General features: G+C 42.7%; 1 protein-coding gene across 10 annotated transcripts in view; it reads right to left on the minus strand.

Moving 5' to 3' along the window:
• Window positions 1-11,152, minus strand: part of sipa1 (signal-induced proliferation-associated 1) — a 35,725-nt gene extending 24,573 nt beyond the window's left edge. For 4 of the 10 annotated variants that reach the window (XM_069510214.1, XM_069510220.1, XM_069510222.1 and 1 more), the window contains exons 1-2: window positions 10,019-10,289; window positions 7,401-7,527 (exon numbers count right to left, since the gene is read on the minus strand). The gene's annotated coding sequence lies outside the window, so the exon portion shown is untranslated. Of the gene's footprint in view, window positions 1-7,400; window positions 7,528-10,018; window positions 10,360-10,945 lie in introns of those variants that run through there. The other 6 variants (XM_069510217.1, XM_069510225.1, XM_069510219.1 and 3 more) reach the window with 6 other exon arrangements.
• Between the last annotated feature and the right edge of the window lie 1,223 nt (window positions 11,153-12,375).

A 12,375-nucleotide genomic window follows, 5' to 3' on the forward strand; every position in this document is an offset into this window, starting at 1 on the left:
CTGCGTCTCAGCCGGTGCACGGACTGTAATGATCGCAGTATCATGCTCACATGGTCTGGATAAACTAGACTTTATGTTACAAACATAAATCTATATTTTATAAAATCTAGTTCTGTGTGTGCTCAGCTGCAATTTCGTGTTCTTGATGTTGTCTCATCAGAGTTAAAGATCTGCTTTTAAAATCTGGAGCAGAAAAGGAAGGAAATGTGAAATGACCCCGTAGCAGCATCACTTTATCTCTTGCTCAGACAATATCTTTTTGTCCTTTTTGCACCAGATTTACTTTGACGGGTCACAGCTGTTATGTGTTTTGTTTAACTGACAATAAATGACGACCACTTCCACGTTGAGCCCAGGACAAGGTTGATGGGCCTCTAGCGTACACCGTCAGGACATAAACTGAAGACAGAGGAGAGTCCTATTAAGCTCGCACCGTTTTGGGGAAGTCATGGCCAGTCGACTTATTTTGCGCCCGCTCGTGCAAGCCTGCGTCCTGTGAAACAGGAAGAGATGACTGACTCTTGAACCCTGAGAGGATGGGTGTCGTCATCGTTCCAACTAAATACTTCCACACCAATGGTGGACTGTGCTGCAACACTGCAGCATGAATGAGCAGTTGTTTGCTCTCTGCCAGTAACTGAAATCACCTTTTAACTTCCTATGTGTGCTTTCGTCTAAATGCAGATCGTTCAGACGTTCAAAGTGTTTAATGGTGAAAGACGGTTTGCATCCGGATGCCGACGATTAAGATTTGATCTGTTTTCCCCTTCAGGTGAAGCCGTGGAAATCAGCTTAACAGCTTAGCAGCAATTAGATGTGATCAGTGACATGAGTTGTGCCTTATCAACTCTGTCACATCACTCTGTCAAGTTGCAGCAGCCGTTTGGATTCACACCATAATGTCGTCTTTATGTCAAAAGACCTGTGAGATACACTGCAGCTCTCCACGTGTTATGCAAGCTGTGTTTCAAAGCAGCCGACTGTTGTGACATGTGATGTAAAAATTACACATAAAGATGAAGAAGCCGCCACTAACACCAACATATACTGACACACATGTTATGCACTTGGGTGGGGGTCAGCTGCTCGAGTGTCACTGTCCGTCCTCATAGTTAAAAGCCTACTTGCCGATTTCTTAACCGCAAGGTCTAAATCAACTCCCTAATAGAGATTGATTTTGGGAAATTTAAAGCCAGACTCAGTCCCACTCTCATTATTGATCCCTCGCAGCCCTGTTACATTTCAGATCAGGTTGCATCCCTGCTTCACTGCTGAATGTGTCTCTGCACTATTTGATGCTTTTAAGAGAGTGAATATGTATTAACGTGGCTGGATATGATTCAGAAAATGAATTAATTCAGCCCAACATTTGCTCCAGGCATCCCCCCCCCCCCCTTACCGGGCCCCACCCTCCACTTCACCACACTGCGGACAGTGAACTGGGCCAAGTCCAGAGGCTGCTAAGTGGATGGTACTGCAGCACTCTGTCTTTTTTTGTCATGTGTTTTATCTCCCTTCCTCATTCAAGCGGTTTGCAAATATCAGTCAGAGCTATTGGTCCCCAAAGACAAGCATGCATCCCTGGCACCAGGTGTCCAATAGGCTGTTGTTTAAGAAAAAAGGGAGGATAACAATAGCGCCCAACCAATTAATCGATTTGCCAATATTATTATTATTATGCAAGTTAACACAGGTCAACAACAGCACAATGAAAGGTGATGAGAAAAAAACAGGTCAGCTCAGCAGTGCAATAATTAAATTAGAATAAAAGTGGGTATTAGTAGACACTAAATAAGAAGTAATTTAGTTCAAAGTTTTTCGACTGCAAACAGACAATAAGAAGCGGGACTATGTTTCTCCAAAGATGGTGACGTAGTTGTCTGCAAAACGTGCAAAGCACAAATAAGCCAGGGAGCTACATCACAGAGATATCTGTGTTATCTTGCTGATAAGAGGCAAAGAGATGTGCATTTATGTCTGCATTTTGATGTAATTCAATCAAATCTATTTTGGTTGTACATTTTCTTTTTATTTGTAGGTTGCAGGTTTCTGGTTAAATTGTAAAATAGATGTATCTGCTGCTATATCGGTATGTAAAGCAGCAGAGGAGGCAGAGAAACCAAAACCGTTCTGTCACATTAATTTCCCTTTTGCACGAGCCATTCTCCACACATTATTTGTCTTATATATTATGCATGCATCATCACTAGTGGAGGGAATTTGACTGTTGATTTCTGAATTCTTGCTCTAATAATGTTTTCACAGCCTGTCAGTGTGATAGATAAAAAAGCAGACACATTTTTAAAAATGGTTGGCAGCTATTTCCTTCACAAACGACGACTGGAGCATCGCAACACAATATAAAGCAAACACTACACCTGTCCTCTCTTGGTTTTCCTTTTGTCAGTTTTGTCACAGCACACTGATGCTAACTGGATCTTTTAAGGATACAATGGGTTTCCCCCTATATATGTCTTGTCTTATTTCAAAGAAGGACCATGATTTAGCTCCAGAAAGAGGAAACGCAGAGGAAATGTTAAATGCCTTTTCCTGCAGAAGGACCAATCAGCAGAAAGGGGTCAGTGAAAAGCCGTCTTTGTCTGCATCAGCCCTGCTGTATGGCATCGTTGTTATGGCAGTATGTGGAGGTCAAACCTCCCCCTGGGCTGTACAGTAAGCTACAGCATCATCTCTGCACAATCAAATAACTTCAATTTCAAGGAGAGCTGCTCTCCTTTAAAATGTGTCCTTCAAAAATTGAAAATAAATCTTCTGCCTCATACATTATGAATGAAGCTGGTCGAAAGGGGGCGAGGGTTACCAAGATGTTAATTATTCATTGCTTGGTCGCTCCCTTGTCCACTCTTGAACCAGGATGCGCACAAACTAAAGCTGATTTGTTATGATTTATATCCAGACGTCTGTGTCTTTGTGCATGTCTGGCTCATGTCTTACAGTAAACCAATACGGAAAAGGTCACGCGACATGCTTTTAGCATCATCTGGTACAGTTTCAGTTCTTTTTTTTTTTTGGTTGCTTTTGTTTTACTGAGAAAACGAGCTGCTATAGTGTAGTAGATTCAGACACTGGGAGTCACTGGGAGTTGGCAATTAATGTGATTGTTGAACAAATTAGTTCATACATTGTTTCTCATTGTTTTTGTTTTTACTCAAAGCGGACGCATTAACAGTGAGCCTCCTCTTTCAGTAAATGCAAAGAGGAAGTTTGCTATGAAAAGCTCCTTCTATATTAATGTCCTTATTAAAAACCTGACTTCCTCTTGTAATAAATAGCCCGACCTAGAGGTGATGCACTCTAAAAAAAACCATTTTCAAATGCTATTGTTTCTGACATCTAAGCTACGTGCATGTTCCATAAAAGAAAGCACTGAACTCACACTACTATTGTTTGACATGTTATTTGCCATGACATCAACACTGTGTGCTAGCAGAGCACTGCCACTTCCTGTGTATCTGAAAATACACCTAGCAGGCCGTGTGTGTGTGAGAAATGTGAGAGATGGTTTGTGTGTCTTTGCTGACTCTATTAAACAAGTATCCGTGCCTTAAAGATGTGGCACACTGTCCTAACAGTGACAGGAAGTGCAGCTGTCCCTCTGCAACCCCCCTGTGTGTGCATGTGTGTGTGGGCGTGTGTGACAGGGAAAGGAACTGACCCTCAGCTTCATGACTGTATCTATTATGTCGAGCTCAACGGTTCACTGTTGCCCCTCTGTCATCTGTGTAAGCTCTGAGGCGAGAAAACAGCCCAATACTGCTTTAATAGCACTGAACCGTTACCCCCACCTACAGAGGAACACACGCTGACCTCCTCCGCTTCCTCACCGTCTCCCTATTGTCCACTGAAATGTGGCCGGGTGGCTGCGAAATGACAGCAGAGCCGACGGAGCCCAAACTCATTCCCATTTCTCAGTCGAAAATCTGTTTATTGGGAGGAAATCTCCAAAATCTGTCTTCAGTTGCTCTCAATAAGTGTTGCTGATAACTCGAGAGTAAGGCGGCAAGGAAAGGCCAGCTCTAAATGTACATCATAAAATTCACAATCCACACCAGTCCAGTCCACATCCATTAGGATTTCAGTGGACAGAAATTGCAGACATTATTTGGAGAAAAAGACGACTGTCAGTATGTTGAATCTCACAGCACGGGCATCGGTAAAGTCTGCTATGCTGCTAAACCAGGCACATTTGACAGAGAAATCAAGGCCAGGTTGAAGAGCAAATTACACTGTTACTCCTTGAAGAATTTCAATTCTCCCTTTTTCAGTCTCTCCCTCCATTTTTATTCATTCATGTCTTTAACTATAAAATACAATAATATTGAAGGAATGCTACAATTATGAGCAATTTCGTAGAAGTACGTTGGAACTATTTTTCTAGGGCGAGGTGCTGATCTTAACCCGTCACACATTACACACTTGTTAGGTGATGTTAGGTCTCCTTTCATGGTGACCCACTCTGACTTGACTGGGCCATTAATGAGCTTTTATGACAACCAAATTAAATAATGTTATAAAAAGTGCAAAACTGAAATTGTTAGGCAAATCATAGGCCCTACTTGTACAAGATATTACTTCTGAATACGCGCGTCGGTGCTTGGCATAGCCTGGGTGGGTGCTTAACCCCACAGCACCTAAAGAATCGACGCCTCGTAATACATATCGTCACAAATCTCAAAATAAATTGCATAAAACAGGACATGAGGCCATCACGTTTTTATGAATCAGAACTGAACCACACTGCACAGACATAATGGCACTGGTGGACGTGTTGGTAAGCAGCATTACGCTTTCACAAGTTGGCAGTCTGGCAAAATGTTCACATCCATTAAAGACGCATTAAAAACAGATTTAATCTATGAAGAAACAAGTAGAGGCTATAAACTGTAAACATCTGAATCATGTGGACTGATTATGATATATTCACAGAATCCTTTTCACTTGGTCATTTTAAGCTTTTCTTGAGCAATTTGTTACAAAAGTAATCATAGTCTGCTTTACTTCATTATCTTACTGTCGTGTTGAAGTTCTAAAACTCATTTAGTGGTAACAAATTTAAAAAGTTCTAGATGTGAAATTGAAAGTTTACTGTACACCTACACAGTGCAGGTACTTACTGCTGTTAACTGCTTCTTTCTCCCCTGGTGGACTTGTGTCATTTGCACCAGTGGCTCTGCACCTTCTGACCTACATAGAGCTGAGCAGCTCATGCACCGATGTGCTAACTATGACGCAGATAGCAGCAGATTTACTGACAGCTTCAGTGTGTCTGCGGTTTTACTCCTGTGAATGAAACCCCTTTTTTTCATGAGGTTACCATGAAATGATTGATTGAGCCATTTATGCACAGAACCTGCTCAATTTTACTTTAGTTTATCAGCGTTTGCCTGGAGACTGGAGCAAACTATTATTACTTCTGCCGCTAATTTTGTTTTTGTTCACTTAGGTATAAGATTGACCTTCATTTCAAATCAAACATGAGCCCCCCCCCCACCAGCCTTTGTCGCTGCTACTTCATGATTTCAAATGTCTTAGTCAGTTTCCTGTGTGTGTGCGGTCGCTGGTTGACACACCACCCAGCACTGAAAGGTAAACTGCTTTCAATTCTTTATTCACCATGACTTCTACTTGTATGTGACACAGATAGGGTTGAAACCACCTGCACAAAGTTGGGTCAGAACAAAGTGACCCTTAAATAATAATCTCTAGTATTTTGTGCATTGGCGCAAGAATAGAATTCTCTTCATGATAGTATTTTTACTCCCCAGAGCGCGGGACGTTTTCTGCCTTTTTGATCTCTATCTACATGACGCGGTGTGACCATGAATAGTCGTTTCTGGTCTGCTTTCAGTGGCTCTGAATACCCGAGAGTGCACTTTTCCTGTAATAGCAACGTGGACAATAGCAAGGAGCCACTGCACCACTGGATGGTTTAATGTATGTGTGACATAACAGAGAGGGGCATTGTGTGAACGTGGGTCAAGTTTTTTTATTTTTTTTATTAGTGTGGGTTGTCTAAATATAACAGAAAGGTTCATAAGTATTCACAGCACATGCTTACATAAAGATGTCTCATAAAGACGGAAGCATCCACATATTTTAGGACGATTACATCAGGGTTTTTCTGTTAGATGTCCCTGGTTCAGATACTCATTCACTACCTGTCTCTCTCCATACAATGATCTTACTACATCATTTATTTGGCATCATCATTCATCAACAATGATGACTCTCTTTGTGCTTCACGCATCAGTTTCTGACATTAATGGCTGTTATCACCACGTGTAATTTTGAACATTTGACAGGATTGTGTTTGTGCAGACAGTGGGTGCAAAAATCTTTCAGAGGCATTTTAAAAGCGTTAAATACTATATTTCAGAAAGAGAATAGCAACTCTACAGAGACTGACAACCTAACCCCCCAAATGATAAAAAAAACTTGTCACATTAATTTATCTCAAAATGTGCAATCCAATGTTTTACTTGTCGTCTTTAATAGTGAAAAGTTCAACTGGACAGCTACAAAAGGGCAACAGCCTTAAATAAAAGCAATAAGGCCTGATCTTCCATTAAGACCAATGCCAACAGGGACCAGGTGACAACCAAGCACAAGCTAAGACGATCCACCCAGTGGCTTATTCTGCCGGCATCCTGCCATTCGATGAGAGGAAGGCTCCGCCTGTCCAACTGCCTTCCTTACTGAGCCACCACAGGGAGCCTGCTGGGGTGTAGCCATGCAAAATGGCTCCAAATTAGAGGACTGATAGGATGCTGACTCAGAGCAGAGCAAAATCTGCCTGGTAACCTCAAACACACAACTTCCCACAACTGGGTACAAAGGCTGAGTAAAGTCCCTTTTCTCAAATCTACTTTAGATTTAGACAAGTTTTTGCTCAAATACACATATAAGGATCCTTGAGAAAACTAAAAGTACCTTCAGAAATAACATTTTGGTCATCTGCTTCTTTTTTTATTGTGAAAAGCGAACTGCTGCCCGTTGTCAGCTGTTGGCTGATGCTCTGTGGATGTGGGCTCATTTCAGGAGTCACAGTGTCAATCAGTTCAGAAACCGGACAAACAACGAGAAGCAAAGTTTGAATTCTGCCCAACAAACTGCTTGCGAAAATATTAGCTACCGGTTCTGACAGTAACTCAATCGTGCTGCACAACTGTGTGATGCTGCTGAACTGTCATCATCATTATTCAGCGTAAAGGTTATTCCCTACTGCTCCTGCATTTAGGGAAAGTAAACCCTGACAAACACAGCTGTCTTCTGCAGCTCTACAGAGATTTCTCATGTCAGAGGTTAAAGATTATATTCACAGCTCTACCTCTGTGTTGGACAATAAGAATACATCTGAATGCATAACATAGCGCACGTACCCAGTCGAGCTCTTTTGGCTTTTGTGTGGTGCAGGAAATAAAAGTAGGCCGATCGATTCAAGAGTCTCCTCTGACTGTTTCCCTCCTACTCAACCTGGAATAGTATGAAACCCATGAGGAAACTGATCTGAGGAAAAGAGACACAGGTTATAAATTACTGTGCTAAAAAATGACAGTATCCCTATGCACGTATGTTATTTTTTGCTCATGGACCATCGCTGACCTTGGGCAGCAAAAGATATCTGAATTAGAGTTTCACATACACACATACTTCACCTGAAAGTCACAGTATCCCAACACCTGAATCAATTAGTCAGTCAACTGCAACAATTTTGAGAGTTGATCTCCTAAGTGATTAAAGCTAAAATGCCAAACTTTCTCTGATTCTAGTTTTTAAGAGGTGAAGAAATGTGATGATGATGATGATGATTTCTCTGTTTTCAATGACTGTAAACTGAACACATCAGGGTTTTTTGAGTCTGTTGTTTAGAAAAAACCAGGGATGTGAATATTTCAAAAGTGCTTGGTGAAATAATGATTTATAAATATTTTCTAATATTCTACAAGAAAGATGTTTGAGATAAGAATCCATAGATTAATCAAAAACATTAAAGACACTGTAACTCCAATCTAAATACAAACGCCCACCGTCTCTCATGACAAACAAAGATGTAACTAAGTAATGGTAAGCAAGTAATTGATTACTTAGTAATAGCGAGCAATGTAATTGTCATCCATGTAACTGTTGGAGATGGTTCAATTATGTAAATATTGAAAACCAGTACTTTACCTGTAGATTCCATCAATTTTACTCAGGAGAAAGTTTTTTATGCCGTATAAAGATAATGTTGAGAACTTATGGGGATTGCAAAGCAAATTATACCATGATGCTTAACAGAGGATTCGCTTATTCTGGTTTATGTCGGTTTTAAAATAATATCTGTGTAGATGCATATACATGCACTTTTTACTATTTAAACATAACTAAGAGTCTCAGCACTTTGATATAGCAAAAGAAAACTGTAAATGCAGTGAGTGCAGTGGACGGCAGCAGTACATAAGTCGGCAGCAGTATAGTTGAGGAGGACTAAGCTTCATACTGTTAGCATCCTGCTGTCAGTGAACTTCATGCACACACACAGGGCGGCTGTGGCTCAGGAGATAGAGCGGGCCGCCCACTAACCAGAAGGTCTACAGTTCGATCTCATTCTGCAAGATTCAGAACCCCACATTTGCCCCTGACAACTGGGAATGCAGTGCATGTGTGTATGATAGAGAAAGTGCAGCAAATTGACACACTGTCGGTGTGAATGGCAAAACACTGTTAGTGGTCCTCGAGACTAGAAAACCAGAAACAACAGTTAGAGTTGACCCTGATGGAAAACATCAACACAAACACTAAGCAATCATCGATTCACATCTTAAACTGCTAATGTCTACCACAGTGAATACCACATTGTACGAGGAACCATGCGGCTCAATGTAAATTAAATGGCCCGTCCTTTGAGTGCACTGGCTTATGTAAGCTGCTGCTGCTGCTTATCCACCCCCCCAGCTCTCCATCCATGCCTTTCTTTCCCCTCAGCAGCGGCCTCATCCTGGCCCTGAAACCCAAACGTCTCATTCACACTCACACTCACACACACACACACACACACACACACACACACACAGCCCCATCCCTAAACTAGGGAGTGCAGGGGGTGGGTGGGTTGGTGAGGAGGAAGGTGAGGAGAGGAGGGGAGGGGGCCCTGCATCCCTCATTTTCTGTGCCACCTTGAAAACAACACCCCAATTCCTGGCTGGTGCTCCTCCATTCCATCATTGTCTGCGCACGTCACATGCAGCAGCGTTACAATCCTCTTTATCCACTCAAACCCCCCCCCCACCCACCCACCCACCACTGATGGCTTTTAAAATATGTATCTGGATCTAAATCCCCGCTCCTCTTTTTTCTTTTTTTCTTTTTGTTCCTGCATCCTCCTCTCTCTCCCCTTCTGTCTCTCTTTCATTCTCTCAGGGTCCCTCCACCCCCCCTCCTCCCTCCAACGTGCCCTCACCCCCTGAGTCCTGCAGCCACCAGGTCTCTCGGCTTGGCGATGTCACAACACTGTGTTTTAAATGACCCTGCCCGGTTTGGAGAGGGTGCACAATGGAGGGAGACAGGAGAATGTGGTGGTGGTGGTGGTGGTGGTGGTGATGGAGGGGGGAGTGAGTGTCGGGAGACAAGGAGGGGAGGGAAGGGGAGGGGAGGGGGGAGGCCAGGGATGAAATGCGACAAAGGTTGGAAGCTGGATTTAAACCCACATCGTAAACGCGTAAACGCTTCGTTCCGGGCTCACTGAGCGAAAGAATCAAATGAAGAGCTGACAACCAAACAATGTGCACGGAGGAGGAAGCTGGACCATGATACGATAATGCAGAGCCATTATTTCCCATCCTCTGTCGCTCTCATACATTGTCTCTGGCTGGATCGTGTCAGTACGTGCATGCCTGTACAGAGGTAACGTGGTGCGCGCATCCATCCTCCTCAATTCATTATCATGAGAGAAGAGGACGCGGGGCGGCCTGAATGTGAATCCTCCATTAATCCCGCCGCGGAAAGGAAAAAGGCTTACCTCCACATTTCAGCTCTGCTCGACCCTGCCTTGTCTCATCCTGTTCCTCTCCGCCGACTCCCTCCCCTTCTCTCCCCATGACAGCATGTTTCTGCTATCTATCTCCACGGTGAGGCTGCTCTCCTCCTCCCTCAGTTCCTCCCGTGTCCTCTTCCTCCGTCCAGAAATACTATTTAAACACACACAGCACACGCGCACTTCCCGGTCTCTCTGTGTCTGTGCCGGCTCCTCTATTCTGTTGTTGAAGTCAAGAGGCAGGTTGATTTGTGCTGTCCTCCTCCCTCTTTCTCCCTCTCGTGCTGATTCTATTCCATTCACATCACACTAGAGCCAACCCCCTCTCCCTCTCTCTCTCTCTCTCTCTCTCTCACACACACACACAGAGCATTACCCAGCCTCTCTCTCTCTCCTCCCCCCTCCTCAGCTCCTTGTCACAGAGAGAGACAGCCAAGCTCTCTGTGTCTAAAACGTGAATATTAAATTCTAAAAAAATGACATGCACAAGTTGACTGTGTGGCAGACTAGATGCGGAGCCAGTTTTATATCAACACACAAAACATACCCACAATTTCTCAACCTACATATTCGGCTTGAACTTATCTCTCTGCTAGATGAATATTGATTGTAATATCCGACACCTTCATTTGAAGTCTCTCCCTCTCGTGCCAAAAGCTGACATTTCTGAACAGCGGAGATAAAGGTTGAAAGAGCAGAGTGAAGGGCAAAGGTGAAAATGGCTGTGTGTGTGTGTGTGTGTGACAGTGTGTTTATTTGGAGAGACCTCTGTGTACTCCCCAAACGTAGCCATTGTGGGTCGAGACCATAACAAACAACCAACCAGCTCAGGCACAATGAGAGCGCAGGAGAATAAGAACACAGCCCGGGCCTCTTTCCTCCCCACTACATCTTTACAGAACAAGTACATACCTGTGAATGTGGAACAACCATGACATGATGCTCAGGAGAGGAGGAGATGAATCATGCTGCTCAACCTCCACTGCAGCAGTGCAGCCAAGTGTCCGGCACCATCCCCCTAATTACTGGATGGAGGCTCGTCCTGGCCGTACCATATGGCCGTGTGTGTGTGTGTCACCAGGTCAGAGGCTCTGGTCTGGGGTTGGGGGAGGAGGAGGAGGAGGAGGAGGAGGAGAAGCCTGCGTTGCTGGTGTTGTGTGTCTTGGAGAGATAAGAAAATATAAGAGCACAGGCACTGGTTGATAGCATTGAGACAGTTTTCTTAAAAACAAACATACCTCAGATTGGTTCATCTGGGGTTTGCTGCTTCCGGGGTTCAGCGTTGTTTTAACCTGACAAAGGAGAGGAAAGGATCATAGTTTCATTATTTAAACATTCAGACCAAGAGAGATGTCACCTACATTTCCATGAAACTAAATCAAAATGAAAAGCTTTTATTGACAAGTAAGTTTTTTACACATACATGGAATTTGTTTTGGTGTTGTTGGTGCATGTCAGACATCTCTAAATATAAGAGGATAAGAAAATGAAGTATTAAAATTTAACAATATAAATATAAAAGTATATATTCACAGTATGTTTTTGAAGGTAAAAAAACAAAAATAAGGACAGTACAGCTGAGTAAGTACAATGTGCAAGTGTTCACAGTATGCAGAGTTTTTCCAATATATTATATAATATATGTTTAATATTATATCTATGTAGAAAAAGGCAATTTCATTCACAGAGTTAGAGTAGCACTCATTAGGGAGCATACCTCCGCCAAGGCCCAACGGACCTCAATCAAACTGCACCAGATTTCACACACTTACAAATATCAGTTTTAAATGTGTCTTATAAAAAACACCCTATGTCACAATGTTATAGAAAGTGAAAAGTCATTTCTGGGTTCTTCCCTGAGCCATGAGACACTCTTTTAAGTTTCAGGGAAGTCGGATAAGTTGTTTTTGTGTAAACTAGCTTCCAAACAAACAAACGGACAGGGGTGAAGCGGTAACCCCCTTGGTTGTGGGTAATGACCTCTGATGTAAACAACAGTTTGAAAGTTCAGACCATCACAAATCACCTGTAAATCACACTAGAGGTCATTTAAGAAAAGGCCTCACTACGATCGGTGCTACAGTGACACCGTGTGGACGTGTCCCGCTAAGACTGTGGTCGTGTTTACAGCTCTGCAGAGAAACATGGTTGACATTTTAAAGTTTCGTCCTGTTTGCTATTTGAAACAACAATGAACTCTCCTCCAACATCATGTTTATCCCTAAAACAATGTATATAAGCAAAAACGTTAGAGTGCATTTAAATCATCATTTCTAAATATGTGGTTAAAACCAACAATTGTTTTTTATATTATCTGACTATTAACTCTGGTTATCTTGTTT

Source organism: Paralichthys olivaceus, chromosome 15, assembly GCF_024713975.1.
Source record: "Paralichthys olivaceus isolate ysfri-2021 chromosome 15, ASM2471397v2, whole genome shotgun sequence".
NCBI classification, from domain to species: Eukaryota; Metazoa; Chordata; class Actinopteri; order Pleuronectiformes; family Paralichthyidae; genus Paralichthys; species Paralichthys olivaceus.